Source organism: Geospiza fortis, unplaced genomic scaffold, assembly GCF_000277835.1.
Source record: "Geospiza fortis unplaced genomic scaffold, GeoFor_1.0 scaffold181, whole genome shotgun sequence".
Lineage (NCBI taxonomy): Eukaryota > Metazoa > Chordata > Aves > Passeriformes > Thraupidae > Geospiza > Geospiza fortis.
Genome location: NW_005054412.1, coordinates 1413405 through 1432970, shown reverse-complemented (window position 1 = coordinate 1432970; position 19566 = coordinate 1413405). Strand labels below are relative to the sequence as shown.

Genomic DNA, 19566 nt, shown 5'->3' with positions numbered 1-19566 from the left:
CGACCGGGAGCTGCCCGCCGCCACCCCAGCCGTGCCGCCCCAGCGCTGCGAGTGCTGCTCCGGGGACAGGTCACCCGCCAAGAGGTGACAGAAAACCTGGCTGGCAACGGGCTGCCTTTTTCACGGGAGGCTGTAATAGGTTCTTTGCCCATGCTTCAACTTTTGCAGAAAGAAAATTAGGATTTTTTTTTTTTTCTCAGAGGCCTAGGTTTATCAACTCTCCACCCAAGATCAAGTAATAGTCCTCGCAACACAGCCTCTCCCGTTTTTTTCCCACTTTCTCTGCATTCCACCCACTTACTCTCCACCTCCTTCCCCCTGCATGACTTCTCTTACAAAAGCTCTTGCGCTTTTGAAAAGGTTTCAAAATTAAACCCCAGCAGACACTTTTTGCACACTTTACAGACTAAAATGAATCCTGATTTCTTCATCTGTAGGCTAGCCAGAAAGTAATAGCAAGGCCCTTATCCCATTTAGGAAAGCCATTTTGTGTCTCTGCTTCTTCTGTGCTCTGGGAAATACTGTTTTAACAGCATCCCCTTCCCTGTCCTGGATGTTCCTCCAGCAGAGAGTCTGATAGCTGAGAAGGACAATGGCTGCTTCATTCCATTTAGTCACAATCAATTACTTACTTCTTGCTCTTTTGGCAGGGTATTTGTAATGTGCAAAGCAGAGGCTGATGTTCCTGCAAGTGAGTGCCCTACTCTGAAAGAGCTGCATGCCCAGGTAAAGCAGTCATGTTAAACATTATCAATATCCCCATCTTGTTTAGATTTAAACTTTAACTGCAATGTCAGAAGCTAAAAGCAAACAGACAGATGTATTCCATGTTACCACTGTTAATAATGTCTTCTGCTTACTTTGTGGTGTGAATTTGTTTTCCTTTTTCCCTGTTCTTAAGAGGTTCATCTAAAAAGGTTCATGTTAAACTTCTCTACTTTAGCTGATATAGTGGAGACGATGTGCTCGTCTGGAACTTGTACAGATGTTGTATGTCACTCCTCTGCCTGCAGTTCCAGTGTCCTCCAAATGACTGGACAAACACTTTTGAGAAAAGGGATGCCTTCCAGGGATGGATGCATCCAAGATCTGGAAGGGAGACAGCATAATTATGTAAATACTCCCACATCCCATGACCCAGAGCAAACACCTGCTGATGTTAATGGGAGAAGAGAGGATTATGGTTCCTACAATCAGCTCCTCTGCCCAGTAAATCTGCCTCTGACCTCTGCTTCTCTTTATTTAATCTCTCACCAACACAGCCATTACCAGCACATAAGACCTACTATGCTGTTTACTGCCACAGGCTTTTATCAGTTAGGAACCAGGCAGAGATGAGAAATTAATTCCTGATATTGTACTCAGCTGCCCTATAAAGATGAGCCATGACACACAATCCAGAAGTGAAATAATAAACTCAGTTTTGAAGGTTTTGTATCATACTGCTGTGTCACCACCCACAAACGTCAGCCAGTACTGCAACCTTCAGCAGTGCTCTTCTGGCAGCCACACTTGGATGCACCAACTAAGAGTGCTCTGCCTGTCTGGAAGATAGATATCCCTTTCTTCAGTGGCTGTCTGTGATGGCCAGAATGTAGCAATAGAACAAAAGATATTGTCTTCCCTTCTGCAGCATTTTTGAAGATCTTGCTTTATCAAAAATATCCCTAGACTTCCAGGTTTACTGAAAGCAGCTAATTAGTGACTAGATAGTAGCAATTGCTAATCCCATGTTATCTCACCACGAGTTGCTAAGATAAACTGCAGTGATATGGCTGTATTTCATAATAAGCAACAGAACTGAACTGGCAAGCCTAGACCAAACTCTGTGGCAGGCACTGACAAAAATCTTACTAATTTCAGGTACTTTATTGTGGAAAACTAAATTCAGAGGCAAGATCAGATATCGTAGTTTTCTCCCCAAAGAAAACAGTGCTATTGAGTAATGAGAACACATCTCATGCAGCAACTGGCCTATTCTTATTTTATGCTTTTAATCATAGTCAGCTGTTCAGAAGTCTAATTACCATCACGAGTGTTTTTGATGTATTACACCTCATAGTAGCAGTTACATTAAGAGCTATTCTGCAGAATTTGCTTGAAGGAGGGTACATGTTAGGAATCATTCATAGGTTAAACATGCTTCATTTCCTTTTAGAGTGTTAGAAAACCTGACAAGATGGTAAAATTATGGCCTTTCACACATTTTGCATATGTTGGTGAAGTGTATAAGTAGCCAGCTGATCAGTACTTGTGTTTCCTGCTTGAAACATTCTGACATCCAGCACAAGATGGCTATCATTTCTGGGGGAAAGAAAAGGAAAGCACATTTTCCACAGAATATGCAGTTTTCCTGCTTGATACTAGTCTTGCCAAAATGGCTCTTTTCAGAGTAATTGCAATGAAACCACTGTATATGATGAAGAGAAAGGAGGAAGTTCCCAGCTGCCTTAAAAGAAGCTGAACTAATATATTTGTCTTTGCTCATTGATAATGGAATATTGGCAGGAATAAAAGTACTGTCTTTAAATCTTGAAGGCATATAAAATATTGGGGACAAGTCTAAACTAGTTGTACCCATGCTCTGATGCCATTGTGGCAGAGAGGTCTGATACACTAATTTTATATTTAGCAACTTCCAATCACCATGGTAATTAAACACCAAGTTAATTGACTCGGCATTGTATTCTGGCCTCTAATTAGCAGTGTGTTTTTAATTTGTTACACATTCCATTATGCAGCCTGATGTAGTGCTAGTAAAGTAACTGTGCACTAACTCCAATGCACCTGGTAAGAAGATAATCAGACCAAAGGAAAGAGAAATGTGACTACATATTGGTTTGCCATTTGTAAACTACTGAAAGACTATAATAAAAGTACAGCTTCTTTCCTTTCTGTCCTCTTGTCTTTAATTATCATGAATCAAGATTTTTTTTTTAGTTTAATCACCTCACAATATTTGCCTACTTGTAGAAGAACAAAACAAGATATGTCATATGGAGAAAAATGTGGGGAGAGTGCATCCTTGGTTACTATGTGCTGTTTAGAGGACACAGGCTCCTTACCCTAGTATCCCTTAGAAAGTAATACTAAAGCAAAAGAGAAAATAACAGGATCTACAAGATCAATGGGGCAGTCTGATCCTAATAAGTGCAATGCCAAATTTTATAATTAATTTTTCAGGAACTGACTGTAATGAAGCTTCTTGAAATTTACTATACCCAAAATGGTGTTGCTGTGCTTTTGTAGCTTCAAATAGTAGCTCAGACAGACTAGATATAAACACATCAAGTAATATTTATAACTTTGGCAGTGGTCTTTATCTCTTTGGGGGTCCTAGAGCTCTGGAATTTGTTTTCTATCATAGCTAAAATGGTCTGAGTGGGATGTTGTAAGTCTGGGTTACCACTGGAAGGGAAGAAAAGATTTGAGGTTTTCCATTGCTTGTTTTCGTAACAGCAGACTCCAGTGAATTTCATACTAATTCTGTGGTTGAAGTTATGTGAAAAGCACCAAGGGCATATGAGTAGGTGTCCTCTTTGACATCTTAGTAAACAAACAAATATTTTGAATAGAGAAAAATAAGGATCACTATGAATGAGGACAAAATGTTCTAGCTTGTGCCCTGGCATTATCTCCTTTTTTTTATTTACATATACAAATTATCATAATTTTAAGATAGCTTTAATGAGAATAAGTTATAAATTAGTTTCACTCTTTTCTGGTTTATCAAGAGATTGGTAACTATGTGTTCATCCTACTTCATTTCAGCTTTCTGAAGCTCTGGGAAAGGATTGCTCTGCACTTTGCCAACAGCAGAGCACTGCTGGCTTTCATTAGTGGGGGCCAAATTCTTTCACTTTTGTTCACACTGATTAATGCTGAAATAAATGGAACTTCTTGCAGTATTCACTGTGAAAAGACTCTAAGTATGCTCAGATACAGACTACAGTAACAAAGTGTCTGCTGTTTGACTGTGCTCCCTCTCCCTTGCTAGAACAGGCACGGAGGGCATGAGGGGAAATTAAGCTTCAATTGTATTCATACAAAGGATGACACTTTATTGTTGTTATTATTAATAACAAATTGTTTTCTCAAAGTGCTTGGAAGCAAAAACTGAATGGAGCTGAAGTTCAGTCTTTGCCCTCAGGAGATTGCAAACTAAAAATAAAACAGGACACTGATGGAGAGAAGACCTGATTGGGGTACGAAGGGTGGAGTATGAGAAACCAATAGAACAGAGTAGTAACTGCTGGTACTACTGGCACACCAGAATTAGTGTCTGGAAGCACTGATGCAAAGTGAGTTAGCAAGAGAGTCTCCAAGAAGGTTAATGTGGTATCTATATATCCAGAGCACCAACTTTCAAGAACGAGAGGCATTTTTAACAAAAGCACACAAATGTGTATTTGAAAACATAATGAGACAGCAAAAGCTGGGATCCTGTACACAAACAGGCTGTGGGAAGAAAGCTTTTAATATTGAACAGTTAGGTGAGGCAAGGGAAGGGCCTTCAGTCAAGCAGCCTCTACTTGATGCACCATAAAGGCAGGATGAGCTGCAATGAGCAGTGATAGCAGAGAACTGCCAGGGTATTTGTATTTGGGATGCAATGCAGTAGACCAGATTGTGTCTATCAAGGCAGAGTAAATAGGAACAAAAGTGAAATGGTAAATGTGGGATGAATTTTTTTTTCTACAGCAATCAAAAATTTTCACCTGGAAACCTCCTTCTGACAAAACCCATTGTTTCTTAAAAATAAAAATTAAGAGAAGTCATATATTTTTCTGGAAAATAAATGAGTTTTTTTGGGTTTAACACAGCAGGGTTTTCACATTCTGGCCAGCTTCAACGTGCATGTTTCTCTCCATGTTGCATTCTGCTTATATCTAGCTCTTGCAGGTTATTTTTTAATAACCCCTCTACCTGTCCGATCTCTTGTACTAACACAGCCTAAATTGTCACAGGACATTATAAACTCCAGGTGAAGGTCCTGTGTGACAGGCAGGAGGGTGCTCTGTTACATGAGAATGGTGAAGAAGGGAACAGGGAGGCAGCTGTGGTACAAATGATGATTGGATGGATTGCCCCCTGAGTAAACAGGGCACTTCTATGGAACAGTAGACAACCAAGCTGAGGCTTCAGCTGAAATTCTGAAGAATTGCAGCCACAAGAGCCCTTGCACATTTCTCAGATAACAGACTAGAAGAACGGACAAAACAAACCAAGTGCCAATAAACTTTCACTTCCTTTCGTAAGATGCTCTGTGGACATCTTTAAAATATATTACATTGAAGATATGAAGTCTTCTGCTGAGCAAAGCCAGTCTCTGTAGAAATAGCCAATGCTTCAATGATTAAGCAACTGGGAAAGTGGACTGCATTTTATATGTGTAGATGTATTGGTTTTTTACTGGAGCTGAGCTTGAAATTTTGAAGTGATTAATGCCCTTGAATAAGGGAGCAGCTATGTTGAAACACAAAATGTCTCAGCACAGAATATTGCCCCTGTTCTTCTCATTTCAGCTTCTGGTGTCTGATTTTCCCCCTCCTCTTCAGTCACTTGACAAAAATATATTGTTTTAAACTACATCTTTCTTTGCTCTCAAAATGCTCATTTCCTTAATATTGTATTGGGACCTTGTCTAAGCCACAATTTTTAATTTTTCTTTTCTAAACTTCCAACTGTTATTACCATCACAGTAGAAATAATTGGAACATTTGTGTAAAAAAGCTTTGCCTTGCAGCAGTCAATGGCAATTTAGCACACACCATAGCAGGATATTGGTTCAGAGACCTGGGAGCTTTTTCTTTTTTATTTTATATAACTCTCCTGGATTACACAGGAAAACATGATCAATCTTGACAGCAGGTTCTAACAACAATGCAAGCAAATTGTTCCCCAAACGAATTTACTTGTGAGAGTAAGAACTTTTTCTCAGATATGCAAATACTTCTCTGCACATACACCTTTTGAGTAGTCAGGCTACTGACTGATGGCAGCATATTGCCAAGCATCAGTATATTGCAATTTTTATCACTGACCACATGGCTACTATTTAAACACTATTTAACGGATTTTAAATATATACGTTTGGTAGAATTAAAAAGCAATGGCACTCATGTTTTTGGCCAGTAAATAAAGAGTGTTGTGGCCAGTTGCAATAGGGGATAGAATTTCAGGTAGGAAGATTAGAATGGCTAGAATCAAAATTTGGCTGGGGCCCAAGCCAATCCCTATTAACCTAAACTGTTCTACAGGATCTTGAATCACTAAAGCTTATTTTAAATTTCTCCTTGATTCCACAGTAAAGAAGGGCTAATTGTCTGTCCACAGTATTGTCTGAGTCTCATTTGAAGTGAAGGCTGGTGACGATTCGATTGTAAGCATCATTTCCCACAGCTCCATTGGGAAGGTTTCCCAGCCGCCTCAGAGCCTGCCTAAGCCCACTCCATCACCCAGCTCTGGCATTACAGAACTCTCTGTTCCAGCAGGCTGAGTGGTACAGCCATTCCTGGGAGTATAAAGGAGCTTAAGCTTAGGAAGAATGCCTGTTTCATGACATTTAACATATCTGGGTATTCCCACTGAGAAGCAGGATATTCATGCTGTGAAGAAGGGGCTGGACTAGGTGGATCTGCAGCTCTTTCTCTCCGAAAATGTCCCTGTTTCTGTGAGAACATTTTGGTAGTGTCAGGCAGCACCTGTATTCCATTAACTCCAAAAGCATTTCAGTGTTTACAGTAACCAGGAAATGTCCATGTCTGTGTTATATTAACAAGCCAGCAGTAACAACTGCAGTTTGAGTTTTTAGAGCTATGCAGAGAAAGGTTTACTTTGAGTTGCTGAGGGTTTTACTTTTTTTGCTTGAAAAACAGAGGCCTGTAGTACTGCCCTTGAAACCATTACAGAAAGCTTCGGGGAAAAAAGTTACCAAATTATGTCCAACAGCACCTCCTATAATCAGGTAGGCAAAAGCATAGCTATGAATTGGAAGTCTAAAAAGTACTTGTGACAACAGATTTGTAGGTCCTTCACCTTAGTATTTTTTGCTTGTACTCTTCCTGCCTACTGCATGTAAGGGGGTTTGCATAATGGCATTGTTTCATTCAAGATTCATTATGTTGGAAACAAAACTGTGTCATATTTCTATGTGGACTACACTACATATGCTCAGAGAGGTAAGCCATAAGACGCCACTGCATAGTAGGCAGCAGACTTTATAGGAGCAGTGATGTGATGCTAGAGGATTACAGTCTCTGTAAAAGAACTCACCTGTGAGAAATTAAAGCACAACTTTTTGTAGTCTTCCAAATAGGCTCCAATTTCTGCATGCAAGAGGCAAAAAAATCTTAGCTATGCACTCATGCACTTTTCACATAACTGAATTTTAATAGTGACATTAAATTACTATTATATAAACAGTAACATCAAAGACCATGGGAGAAAGCTAGAAAATAGATTTTTCTTTTCTCTTTTGGATTGAAAATGGTATATTATAAAGCAACTTAATTCCCAAGAAAGGCAGTAGCAGGGACTGCTCTGTACTTGGCCAAGCGTACCAAAGGTAGAGAGAACTTGAGGAGGTGTTTCCCCATCAGTTGCTGCTGTATACACTGATGTGACCAGAATGATGACAGAGATCACAGCCACAGCTCTCTACTGAGTGTGCCACCCCTTGCCTGCCAGAAAGGACCATCTTTTTTATTTATAATTACCTGTAAAGGTGATTCCAGAAAAAACAGAGCAGGCTTCAGCTCCCCCTGAAACACTGCATTCAGCTGGCCTGATCCCCCTCTTATTAACAGACACTTTTTTGAGACTCCACCAAGACATTTCTCGTTGACTTTATTTAAATGCCATGCAAATGAAGGAGATATGTATTCAGGACTATTCCAGGAGGCAAGAAAAGGTTGTTACTTTTCTTGTATGTATTGCTGGTTCCAGAGTTCATTTTTTCAGTATTGCAATGACTTCTAGTGAAATCAGTTCCTAGAGATGATGTCGGAACATATTTACAGTGCTGCAGGTGCTGCTGTTGCTCATCTTGTTTACTTATGCTACTGTCATGCAGATTCATTCCAACACCTTTTTGTCATTTTGGGCTGACACAAATCTGTTCAGCAGTAATTACTTGAGATTGTTCTACATTTCAGGGTATATTTTTGACTCATTTACATTACAAAACCCCATGCAGATTGCTACGAGAATAGGTGCTAAAGGGATTATAACTGAGCAGGATCTTACCACAGTGATAGCTGTTGAGACAGAAGATCAGTTAATTTACCTGACAGAGAACATTTGTATTAAGTAATCCTTGGTTTGATCAAATTTATCAGATACATACTTTCAGAGTTCAGGCCTTAAAAATATGTGACTGTCAATGCCAAAGGCAAAAAAAGTGTCAGAAGTAAATGTGGAAACCAAAAAATCAAAAACCAGTCTAATTCTGACTCATACTGGAGGTTATTCCCTATTTTTATTCTGAAATGTTGCTAAATAGTTTTAAAATGATTTAAAGTACTTCACTGCTGCCAGTCAAGTCATAAAGAAAACTGTTTCAACTGGGAAACATTATCCTTCTTTAGGGCTTAAGTAGATTTGGCGTTATCCACCTCTTTCCTGTCCTATAGCTTATCTTTTATAGCTGGGCAAGATAAATGCAAAATAGGTTGTATGTACTACTAGAAAGTAGTAATAGGCTCTTTGCTTTGCACAAGTATAAATTACCCTTTTAATGCAGAATTGCTGAAACTTTAGGGTCTTTTCAATAATCACCAGGGACAGCCTCCATTCCTAAAAAAAGTACTCTAATCATTCTTAAGAAAACCCCAACTAACCAACACCACAATTTAAACCAAACACTAGTGACAGTCTCACATTAATGGTGAAGTTATTCATTTGATGAAGTAACTGCAAAAATTGCCATATCCTTAACTGGAAAATTTCATCTAGTGTGGGTACTCTCACCATGTTTCTTAAGAATACATGAACATAAACCCCTCCACTTCTTGCTGATTTGATGATCCTCATTAATAGGAGAAAAGATTCCAGCACAGAGAGTGTGCTGCTGCTTCTGTATCTTGCATATATTGGATATCCCTATGACTTAAAGGTGAATAGGAATTTAGTGCCACATTTTTTCATGGGGCAAGTAAAATGATTCTATCTTCCCCGCTTACCATCCTTCACTGACTTCTCTGAATGTTTCTTTTTGTAGACATTTTTGTAATGTTGATGATGCTGGGCATCACTGTAATATATTTCCCTGAATTTACATGATTACATTATAATAATATCAATGCTGGTTTTTATACTTCATATAAATCAGTGTTTTATTTGCTCTCACAACTAGTGCTGCAAATTGAACAGCTGCTTTCACAGAACAGTTTTAATTAAGCTGTCCATAATGCTGCCTAGATATTTTTCTAAGCTGGTAACACTTCGTTAAGTATGCAGTATCAGTGAACACTTCAAATCATTCCTGAACATTACCTCACACTTTGGTAAATTGAAATCCCATCTTCACTGAAGTTGTCAAATCACCTTGTTTTGGTGATTTGAATTTGGTTTTCAGAAACCTTTCTAATCCTCAGGACCCTAGGAAATCTTGAATTTGCTACAGATTTTGCCATCTGTTCACTCACTTGTCAAGATAATGAAGCTTTAAATGATACTTGCCCTAGTAAAATCCTTTGGGCAACCTATTATTAGCCTCTCTTTATTCTGAAAACTGACAAGTTCAATTTATGTGTCTTTGGATCTTTTATGAAGTTTATGTTCTATGACCAAAATTTGCTTCCCACACTGATTTCTCACATTTTTTCATCTCTGTTTTGAATATCTCTGCAATATTAGTTTGGAAAGCCATGATAAGTTTTATCTCTTCCTGTTTTTCTGTGCAAAAGCAGCTTCTTTTTTCTTTTTACAAACACGTACTGGATCCTACATCTGTATTCTCATTTGGGAATGTTATAGATTGCTTTGTTGTTTTCAGAAACATATGATAATTAATGTGGGAAGCAGTAATTATTTTTGTTGCCCACAATGACTTTTTTTCAACTTTAAAAATGGGTATCATTTTATCTTCCTTGGACAGCTGAACCTGATGAATGCGTTCCAGCACTTCCATGTTTAGCTCCATTTCTCACAGTGGAAATTTCTTTGTCTCTTATTTGCAAAAAAGATTCCAGAATGGACTCACATCCAAGCATTAGGTCTGTTAAGGAAAAGGCATTAAGGAAATACTCTGTCCAGGCACAAAAATTTCATGGTTTTATAAACTGTGCCCCTAAGTCTTAGAGTATAAGTTCCTTTCCAGTTTTTAGAAGTGGTTACAAGTCATCATCTGGGAATATAAACAGGAATCTCTAATTTCAGCTTTTGGTCCTCATTGCTTGTTATTACCCAGAAAGGTGGCTAATCCCCAGCCAGCCAAGAAGACATAACCCACATGTGATGCAATGGTAGACCATGACATGGCCATTAACCAGCAGAAAGAAAGGCAAGAACTTGTTTTGATTTCAAGGGTGGAGAAGAAGTATTATGCATGGGTTTAGAGATCTTGCAGAGCCATTTGCCCATTTCACTGAGAACCAGAGAGGAGTAAGATGCTCTGGACAACACAGAGGTATGGAACAGAGCCAACAGGAAAGGCAGAAGGAAGAAAGAGAAGGATGGAAGGAAGGAAGGAAGGAAGGAAGGAAGGAAGGAAGGAAGGAAGGAAGGAAGGAAGGAAGGAAGGAAGGAAGGAAGGAAGGAAGGAAGGAAGGAAGGAAGGAAGGCCACTTTAAGGCATCATGAGCAGGAGAGTAATCAGACTCTAAAATGGCTATGACTGTAAGAAGAAACTAAATAGTGGTAAGAAGGAAAACTGAAATTGGATTTTGCAAAAAAGGAAATGTAGAGAAAGGGAACAGATATAGGGGAGTGCAGAAGACTATCACAGAAAAAATGAGTATGTGGGATTTGTGCATGGCGTAGAGAAATGAGCAGAGCAATGAACAAAGTGCTCTGCATGGAATGATCTCTGTCTGCTAGTCCAGGTTAACAGAATTAACCGAGTTAACTTTAGAATGCTTGGGTTTGCACTTCATTCATTTTAACTTCATCTGTGAAACAGAAATGTTAATAAAATTTCAAAAGCAACAGATTTCCCTTCCTTGAATTTTGGACACCCACTGTTAAAAGAGAATTGAGGGAATTTGGAAGGTGGGTTGGAAACACATGTCCTTGAGAGGATATCTCATTCCATCCCAAACCAGCTGCCTAGAAGAGGTGCTACAGTAGATCTATGAAGCAGGACTTGATCTAGCTGAAAAAGATAATATAATTTAAAAAAGCATCTCTACCCCCAATTACAGAAGAGGTTCTTAGAAAGCCATCTTGGACTGGAGGTAAAGCTGGAGGTATCAATTCCATCTCATTTCCTGTTTCTGTGGAATTCTAGTAGTATTTCAGTATTCAACCCTTTTAGATTAATTTGAAAATCTCAGGTTAAGTGTGCTTCAGTTTCACTCTAGTCTTTTCAAAGTCTCTAATAAATCTAAAAGCAAATTCATCATGATTCTCAATAGAATTTGTGTTCTGAAAGCCTGTAACTTGTTTCTTCCTTTGTTGCTTTTTAACATGGGCTGTGTTTTGATGTGGAGATGTAGGAATTGTTTTGCTGTTGAATAACAACTTTTCTCTTGCAGCACCAGCCGTAAAACATGAACACCTTGTTGGATCACACTCTGAAATCTGAAATGGGCATCCTGCCAAGGCTCAGGGCTTCCTTTTTGTTTTGACTGTTGCAATGTTCTTGTTTCTGTTCGTATCACGTTCCTACCACTTGCGCTTTTCAGACACCTACGACCAAACTCAGTGTAACTCCACTGAGCTCACTGAAGCTGCAACAGACGTGAATTTGTCTCAGTATGTCTGTAAATTAACCAGTCATTTAAGCTGGAGAGTGACATTGATAAGCAATAACAGCAGAGGAGTGGTGAAAGGAAGATATCTCCTAGTTAGTTTTGGACAGTTGACATTAACTCCGTTGTCAGATAAGTCTTACTGACTGTGGGAAAAGCTGAGTGGGAAAAGTCACACTCGCTGCCTGCTAACCGTAGGAGGAAAACAGATCTGGAATGCAGAGGAAGTCTTGACATTATCTGTTCCCCCAACCCCTACCAGCCAGGCAATCAAAATAACTAGCTGAGTATCAGCTGCCTCCGTTCCTGGCCCAAATAAAGGTGCTTTCTTGACAGAGCTTTTGCTCACAGGAGAGCAGGCAAAGAGAAGGAGTCTGAAGTGGGTGTGGGGGAGTGCTTCCTGCCAAAACCCAGGAGCAGCTTCTCTATGACATCTAAAAGAATACTGATGACATAAGCCTAGTGCTGTAAATAGAGGTGGCTCTGCCATTTCCAAAGGACAGCAATTCATGCCTGACAGCCCTGCAGCCCAGAACTCCAGTACTCCATCGCTCCACTTGGCCTCCATTGACATCGCCAAGGACACTGTGCCAGACTCTGCTACAAGAAGGATCAAACCCAAGGGAACAAAACCACTGGAAAAACTCCTCTCTTCCCATCCAAAGTTTGTTATTTAAGAATAAAGTGTAGCTGTTTCAAACGAACACTTGCAGAGTAAATTTACTTCCTTCTGAGCCCTCACAAGACACAGGGTTTATCAAGACCTAAGGAAGCACAGTATATTATACTTACATCAATGCATCATATATACATCACAGCAAATTAGAGAAACTCTCACATATTTCTGTATACACTCACTTAATACTTAGCTTAATACTCTGGATATCATCCCTATAAGGTTGTTGTTATACTTTAAAAAATCCAGAAATATGGGGTCATAGAAGAGGATCACAGTAACAAAAACAACAAATGAAAAGGTGCATTTTAAACTATGCTACTGAAAATATTGAGTTCTCCAATACATCATCCAGCCATTGAGTGTACTGCATCTGTTCAGTCTGTCTTATAAATAGGTAGAAATATAAAACAGAAGTTTATTTTAACTTTGGAAACTCATCTCACTTTTTCCTTACCATATGAGAGTCCAGAGAGCTGTAAATTGAAGATTTTGACCATCTGTTGGTCAGCAGACAAGAAAAGTTTGTGAAAGTAATGGCTAACTTTATGTGCTGTATATTTATCAAACAAACAGATCTCAATATCAGCAGTCTGCTAATGATGACAAAGAGTAATGACAAAGTACCTGTGGCCTTATACCTGCTTTGCCTACTCAAAAAACCTGGAAATCAAAATTTGCGGCTTTTCTTGATGGAGTCCTGGCATGGACAGTAAAGCATTTACTTCTGGGGAAGGCTGGAAAAAGACCAGTTGGTTGGGGGATGTTATAATTATTTCTCTCCATATTCCTTCTTCACTGCTTTGGGAAGCAGGCGCAGAAGAAATGATTCTCTGAATCTCTCCCTCCCATTTTGTATCCCAGACCCTTCTATTTTTCTTTGACAGAAGTGAATTACCAAATTCCTATAGACACTAATTATCTGATTTTTCTGCACTAAGAAGCCTTGAGCTGCAGCTAGCTGAGCCAATGCTGACCACTCAGGTGTTTTTGGGCATGCTCGAGCAGGTATGGAGGCTCTCCATACAGCCACAGTGCTACTGCAAGCCCTTCCTGGAGCCAAGATTAGCATGAATCAATGGCACAGCAAAGAGCACCTGGCAGGATGGGGACTGTAACCTGGACACCAACCAGTTCATGGACCAACATGCATGAAAATAAGCTCCTGAGAAATTATTTGAATGCTGAATTAGAAACAAATGTAAATGTTTTAAGTCACCTTTTTGTATGAAAACAATCAATGATAATGTAAGGCTACAAGGTTTGTGAGGGAAGGACTTTGTTCTGCCTGTTCAGTGCTCACAAGGACATTACTCTGGGCCTGAGGCCAATTGTCACTACCTCAGTTCAAAAAATTTAAAAATAATAAATGACCTTATTAGCAATCCAAGTAAGCAGCATTTTTTAAGAGTTTCCTGAAAGAACTACATACATTTTATGAAATATATTATTTCCCATTATATATATATAGGAGTCTTCCATTTCCTCAGCTACTTAGAGACGTTGCTTGATTCTGAAATCTGTGAAAAGCAGAGGCTATTTTTTTTCTTTATAGATACAAATAATTTTCTCTACAGCTAAAAATGCATCATTAAAAGACTATGTATAATCCCAAAAAGTTGCTGATGACTGCAGCTGGCAGAGAGTTTCACTCTACAAAGAAAAAATCCCTAATTTTCTACAGGATATACCTGCAAGATTCTATGCTAGAATCAGTTTACTTCTCTGAGTTAAATAATAGAAACCTTATATAACAGTGTCTTTGGAAACCAAGAAATATTCCAGGGTAGGTATATATCCAAGATAAATAAATATAAAACAAAAACCTACAGCCATTACCTTCCCAAATTCTATGTCAAAAGCCTACACTTTATGAAGGCTAGAATAGCAGATTCAGATCCACTCAATAATACCCACTTGCAAAGCAACCTTTTGGCCATCTGTTTTCTTGAACTTGCCTTTCCAATTGCTCTGCCTTCATAAAGACACAGAGCCAAGATCACAACTGACAGATGCCATTGTATGCAATGGAATGATATATGGGATGACTTTGGTATGTCTTTTGTATTCATATGCAGCCCCAGTCTCCTCCTCTGGCTGCATTTCAGTGGTGGCTTGACAGCATGGTGGAATTTACTAATTTGTTTATGCCTTGTGCTGAGCACTCAATAAATACCAGCATCTATATGTGCATTTCTGTCATAGCAACTTGCTGGCCTGGGTGGAATCTAATACAGAGAAACAGGAAGGGCAGAGGCTGGATGGTTTTCAGCTGAGAAGCCTTCTAAAAAGGCTCCTGTTTCTTGGTAGTTGACACCAACACTACATAGCTCTTTGTCCTCCTCTAGTGGTCCCATTATATTTAGGGAGAAGCTTATGCAGTGATTACTTCCATCCAATTAGTGCAGTCATTATCCTGCTGCAAGCTGCTGAGGCTCATGCCTGGAGGTCCTGTGCTCGGTTCTGGCATGAGCCACAGTTCCATGGTGCTCATGGAAATGGAAGGAGGCGCTTCTGCTCACAGCCAGTCACAGCTACACAGACACTGTGTAGCTCACAGGAGAGGAGGTGTCCTTGTGTCCTTGAGCTATGGCCATCTCCTCTGAGCAGAGCCTGCACCACGGCAGGTTGTTCCATAGCAGGAGAAAGCAGCATGGTCTGACTGCAGCCCCACAAAAGGTCCTATGTTGCAAAAGTCCAGAAGCTGACTGCTTTGTTTGATTGCTTTATTGTCCCAAATACTCTGCAGTATGTTCCAGCCAGAAGCTTTTCTCTGTGTTTTCCTGCCTGACTTGCAAACAAAGAATCAGAGCAAAATCCATCTTATGTACTGAGCTGTTCAGAGAGATGATGCATGTCACTCTGATGCAGCACAAAACCTTAAACATTAATCCTTAGGAACTGATACTAAAGAGTTAAACAACAAAAGCTGAACCTAAAGAATTGTTGCAATGGAAATGTTTTCTAATGAGAAACACTAAAACTGTTGGAACTGCTACCCATTAGAAATGCTTTCTGTGAAGACAAAAGGTTCCTACCATATAGATTATTCTTTCTTTGTGTGTGTCTCAGAGCTTTAATGCTTAGTTAGCATAATAAAAAGCTAAAGGTTTATTTTGCTGCTTGTATGCTTTAACATTGGTTAAAAATTGCCTGACTGTCAAATCTTTGCAGTTATGTCTTGCACAGGAAATAAAACACAAGGACATAGCTTGCATTGTGTCTATCAGAGAGGTCTGAGGGAAAGGTCTAATTGAAACAGAAAACAAATATACTTTTAAATTGTTATTATTCAGTGAAAATACTCCAGGCATTTGTTGCTTTTGGAATAAATGTTAAATGGCAAAATGTGGTCTCTGCCATGACTCTTGGAAGCCCTCAGTTTAAAACAAGTTGGCTGTTCAGAAGCAAGGGAGCTGAATATGGCTGTCTGTCTGCAGCCTTTGTCTGGCAATTGTTTAGTCGCAGAAAAAAATGACTCGAGAATCCTGTGTCTCTGTGAACTTAGCTGCTGGAAACCAACACCACCTAATTCCAACAGAGGCATAACTTTAGAGCAATTTATCAATCTTAATTAGATCACCTTTTACAGCAAGATTCCTGTCACATCTCGAGAGTTGTTACAAACCCAAGCTCCTCTACCAGCTGCTTAGAGTTCAGCTCTCCTTAGGAGTTCAAGCTGTAACCAAACTGAGTCAGGAAAAGTATTTATAATATATTCATTCTGAAATGACTTATTTTTTGTACAATTATAAACTAAATATTATTTTTAATATTTATCATCTCTATTTTCAGCATTTTTCTTTCTTATTTAAAATGTTGACTAAAAATCAAAGTCACAGAATGAACCATGGAGCAGAGAAATAGAAAAAGATATTTAGAATGACATTGAGTAGTTGCATGTGTATAAAGTGTTTTTATACATTGCTGCTTTATCGTTTTGGAAATGTCTTATATAAAATTCAGAGTACTTCTTAATGAACCAAGCTTTTGTCTATAATTCACATACTAGAACAGTAAACATATAAATTTCTAATCTATACCTGGCTGTTTGTGCAGTTTTTTTTGAGAAACAGCAATATATCATTTTCCTCTTGCTTTTGAGGGCAGAAGATCCCAGTGCCCTCAACTACTCCAGTACATCCATAAGAGCTGACTAGAAAAGATCTGCCTTTTTAGAAGAACAAAGAAGGGCTTTGTTCTATAATTTCTGATTATGAAAGGAAGAGACAATCCCACTGCCTAATTTTGGAAGCCAAACTGGCACTGCAGAAAAGTTAGAACTGGAGCCAAATGAAATGACCCTCTGATGCACTGACTGCAGGACAAGCACCAACTCTACTGGCTTCTAATTTGAGCAACACAGAGCATAACTAGTTAAGAGACCAAGGCCACCAAACAGCTGGGTTTATTCAGTAGTTTACTTTTACTCTTTAGGAAAACAGCCTGTTCATTTTTCAGTCCAAAGCAAGCACCTCCACTTTGTGCTGGAAACATGTCAAAGTGACCCTGCTCTGCCTTCTAGTAAGTGCACGGGATCATTGGATGAGGATGTTTTATTTTCTCCGGTTATTTAAGGTCACGTTTTCATCTTGGATAAACTTTTATAGCTGGAGTAATGACAGAATGAGACACAAGTACTGCCTTGGTCTTGCAAGGCACTACTGAATGTCTAATCCAGCTGCTGCTCCCTCCTGAAGAGGATGAGAAGAGAGGTTTCACAGTCACAGCCTCAGCTCCACCACCAGCACACTTGCCAGGCATCCATGGCAAGTGAAAGGCTTAAAGAGATCACCTCCATCCCCCCACAAGCAAGAGGAAAATCCCAGAATAGGATACGGTTCTGTGAGCCACATCCATTTCCCTGTTCAGAGTGTGATTAGCCCATAACTCCTGCCCAGGGACTGCAGCAAAGGTAAAATAAAACCATGAGCATAAAACCTTTTATGACTAAGGAAACATAAAAAATATGTAATCAGTTGAAAGTACTGTACTCAGGTTTGATTTTGCGATGAATCAAGCACCTTCAGTTTCTAACAAGAGCCAGATGGAGTCACAGCTCCCTCCCATTTCCCAGAATCAGGCCCGTTGTTGGCAGTTGTTCATATACAGCTGCTATATAGCACAGTTCTGTTTCTTACACTGTGGAGACCTCTCCTTGAAGTCAATTTGCATTATGCCTGGGCAAATATTGCAGTATCAGGCTGCTCATTAAAGCCCTGGGACCACTGCTGCCCCTGTTTGAATTTTGCATTATATCAGTCAAGGATACACAATTATCCATGGAGTACTTCTGAAATGGCCAAGGTCACATGAGGATTTTATCGTATTACTGCAGTGCACCATCTTCCTTGCCAGCCCATTGCTGTTCTGCTACAGACTACATTACCATGCATCAGCAAATACATGAGCACACTGCTATATTTAGTGTTTCATACACACCACTAAAATAGAGGATGTGTCAGCTTTTAATCCGACTTCAAATTTTTGTCAGCAAAGTGAGGGCTCGTTTTCCCTACCAGTGATGAAGTGTGCTCTGTGTTAGTCATCTTGAGCTATGTGGTGATAACTTTAAAATACGTTAGGCAGTTAGAATGCTCAATCTGAGTGGCATGTTTTTTACTAAGACACATACTGGGGGATAGTAAGGACACACAGCATTAGACAGCCAAGTTTTAGTAGATTACCACAGGCTGCTACAAACCCAGCAGCAATCTGATGGCAAGAGGAGCAGCTCAGCATGGTGCTCTCTGGGGTAGCACAGCAGACAATTAGGACCTCCTACACTGCAAGGGCAGAAGAGATAGGTGGTGCAGACTGGGTTTGGTGTTATGTACCTGGAATATGAGAAGAAAAGCATTGATGATGATGATGACTTGAACAGAGTGGTGTATTGCAAGGAGATGGGACTGGGACAGTCCTATTCATGGCATCATCTATTAATGAGAGCAGGAACGTGGTTCAGTGGCTGAAACCTCAGGTACCACCAGGATAGCCAAATTCATTCCCAAAGAAAGCAGAGTTCAGTGGATAAATCTGATGTTTTCACAGGTCTTGGTAAAGCCACAGAACAGGGTATTTTTTTATGTATTTGAAACACTTGCTTATTAATGCCATCATATACAAGCTGAACAAATGTGAATTGCCTTCCTGTCTACCACTTCTACAGAAAGCCAAGAGACAACTTGCTCACTCCAGGCCGAGGGTGAGCCTGTCTGTGTGAAACCAATTTTTCCACTCCAAACTGCTTGTGCTCTCTTGCACCTGTCACTTGCACTTTCCTAACTACATCTCAAAGGGTGTGGGCAACACCACATTTGCAGCCTAGATCTAAGTCCAAATAACATTGTATTTACTTAACAGCGTGAAATTAGGTAAATATATGAATTTCCAAGTCTTTGTGGAACTCCATTACAGCCCAACCCAGAGTTGTCCATCCCAGCCCCACGATGCTATGGCAGAGCTGTTCTCTGCCACAGCCCTGCCCAGCCATGTGATCCAACTTGCAGACTGACATCCCATCCCATCCTTGGCCCATTCCTGTCCCCAGGCCTCAACCTGGAGCTCTCTGACCTCTGTTCTTGTGTCTGCCCCATTCCCCAGGCAGTCACCAGCTCATGCTGCATCCTGCCATGATTAAAGAAAACAGAAAGCAGAATAAATTCATGCCTCAAGAATCACATCTCACCATTATTTATTTTTTTTTGAATGGTTAGATCATCATTAATTCCAGTGCATGCACTCTGATAAGTACCAATGTTATAACATCTGGAAATAATGACACCAGGCCTGGCAAGCATGCAGTGACACTGCCAGCAATGCTGGTACTTCAGATGAGATTCCCTGGTGTGACTGGATGGTCTGTGCAGCTGTAGCTTTTCTTAGACACATTTTGGGTATCCTGCTTAACATATTGCAAGGCACTCACTACAAATCCAGGTAATGGAAGCCCCAAAATATTGCATTAATTTGGGGGGG

At 39.8% G+C, this 19566-nt stretch overlaps 1 protein-coding gene and 1 long non-coding RNA gene across 2 annotated transcripts in view; one reads left to right on the top strand and one right to left on the bottom strand.

Annotated features, from left to right (window-relative positions):
* LOC102041864 overlaps positions 1 to 12179 on the top strand; it is a 13449-nt gene extending 1270 nt beyond the window's left edge. Inside the window, exons 2-4 of the long non-coding RNA XR_265440.1 lie at positions 651 to 726; positions 10412 to 10630; positions 11697 to 12179. This is a non-coding gene — a long non-coding RNA (uncharacterized LOC102041864). The remainder of the gene's footprint in view (positions 1 to 650; positions 727 to 10411; positions 10631 to 11696) is intronic.
* Positions 1 to 19566, bottom strand: part of STARD13 (StAR related lipid transfer domain containing 13) — a 289660-nt gene that overhangs the window by 145184 nt on the left and 124910 nt on the right. The window lies entirely within an intron of this gene.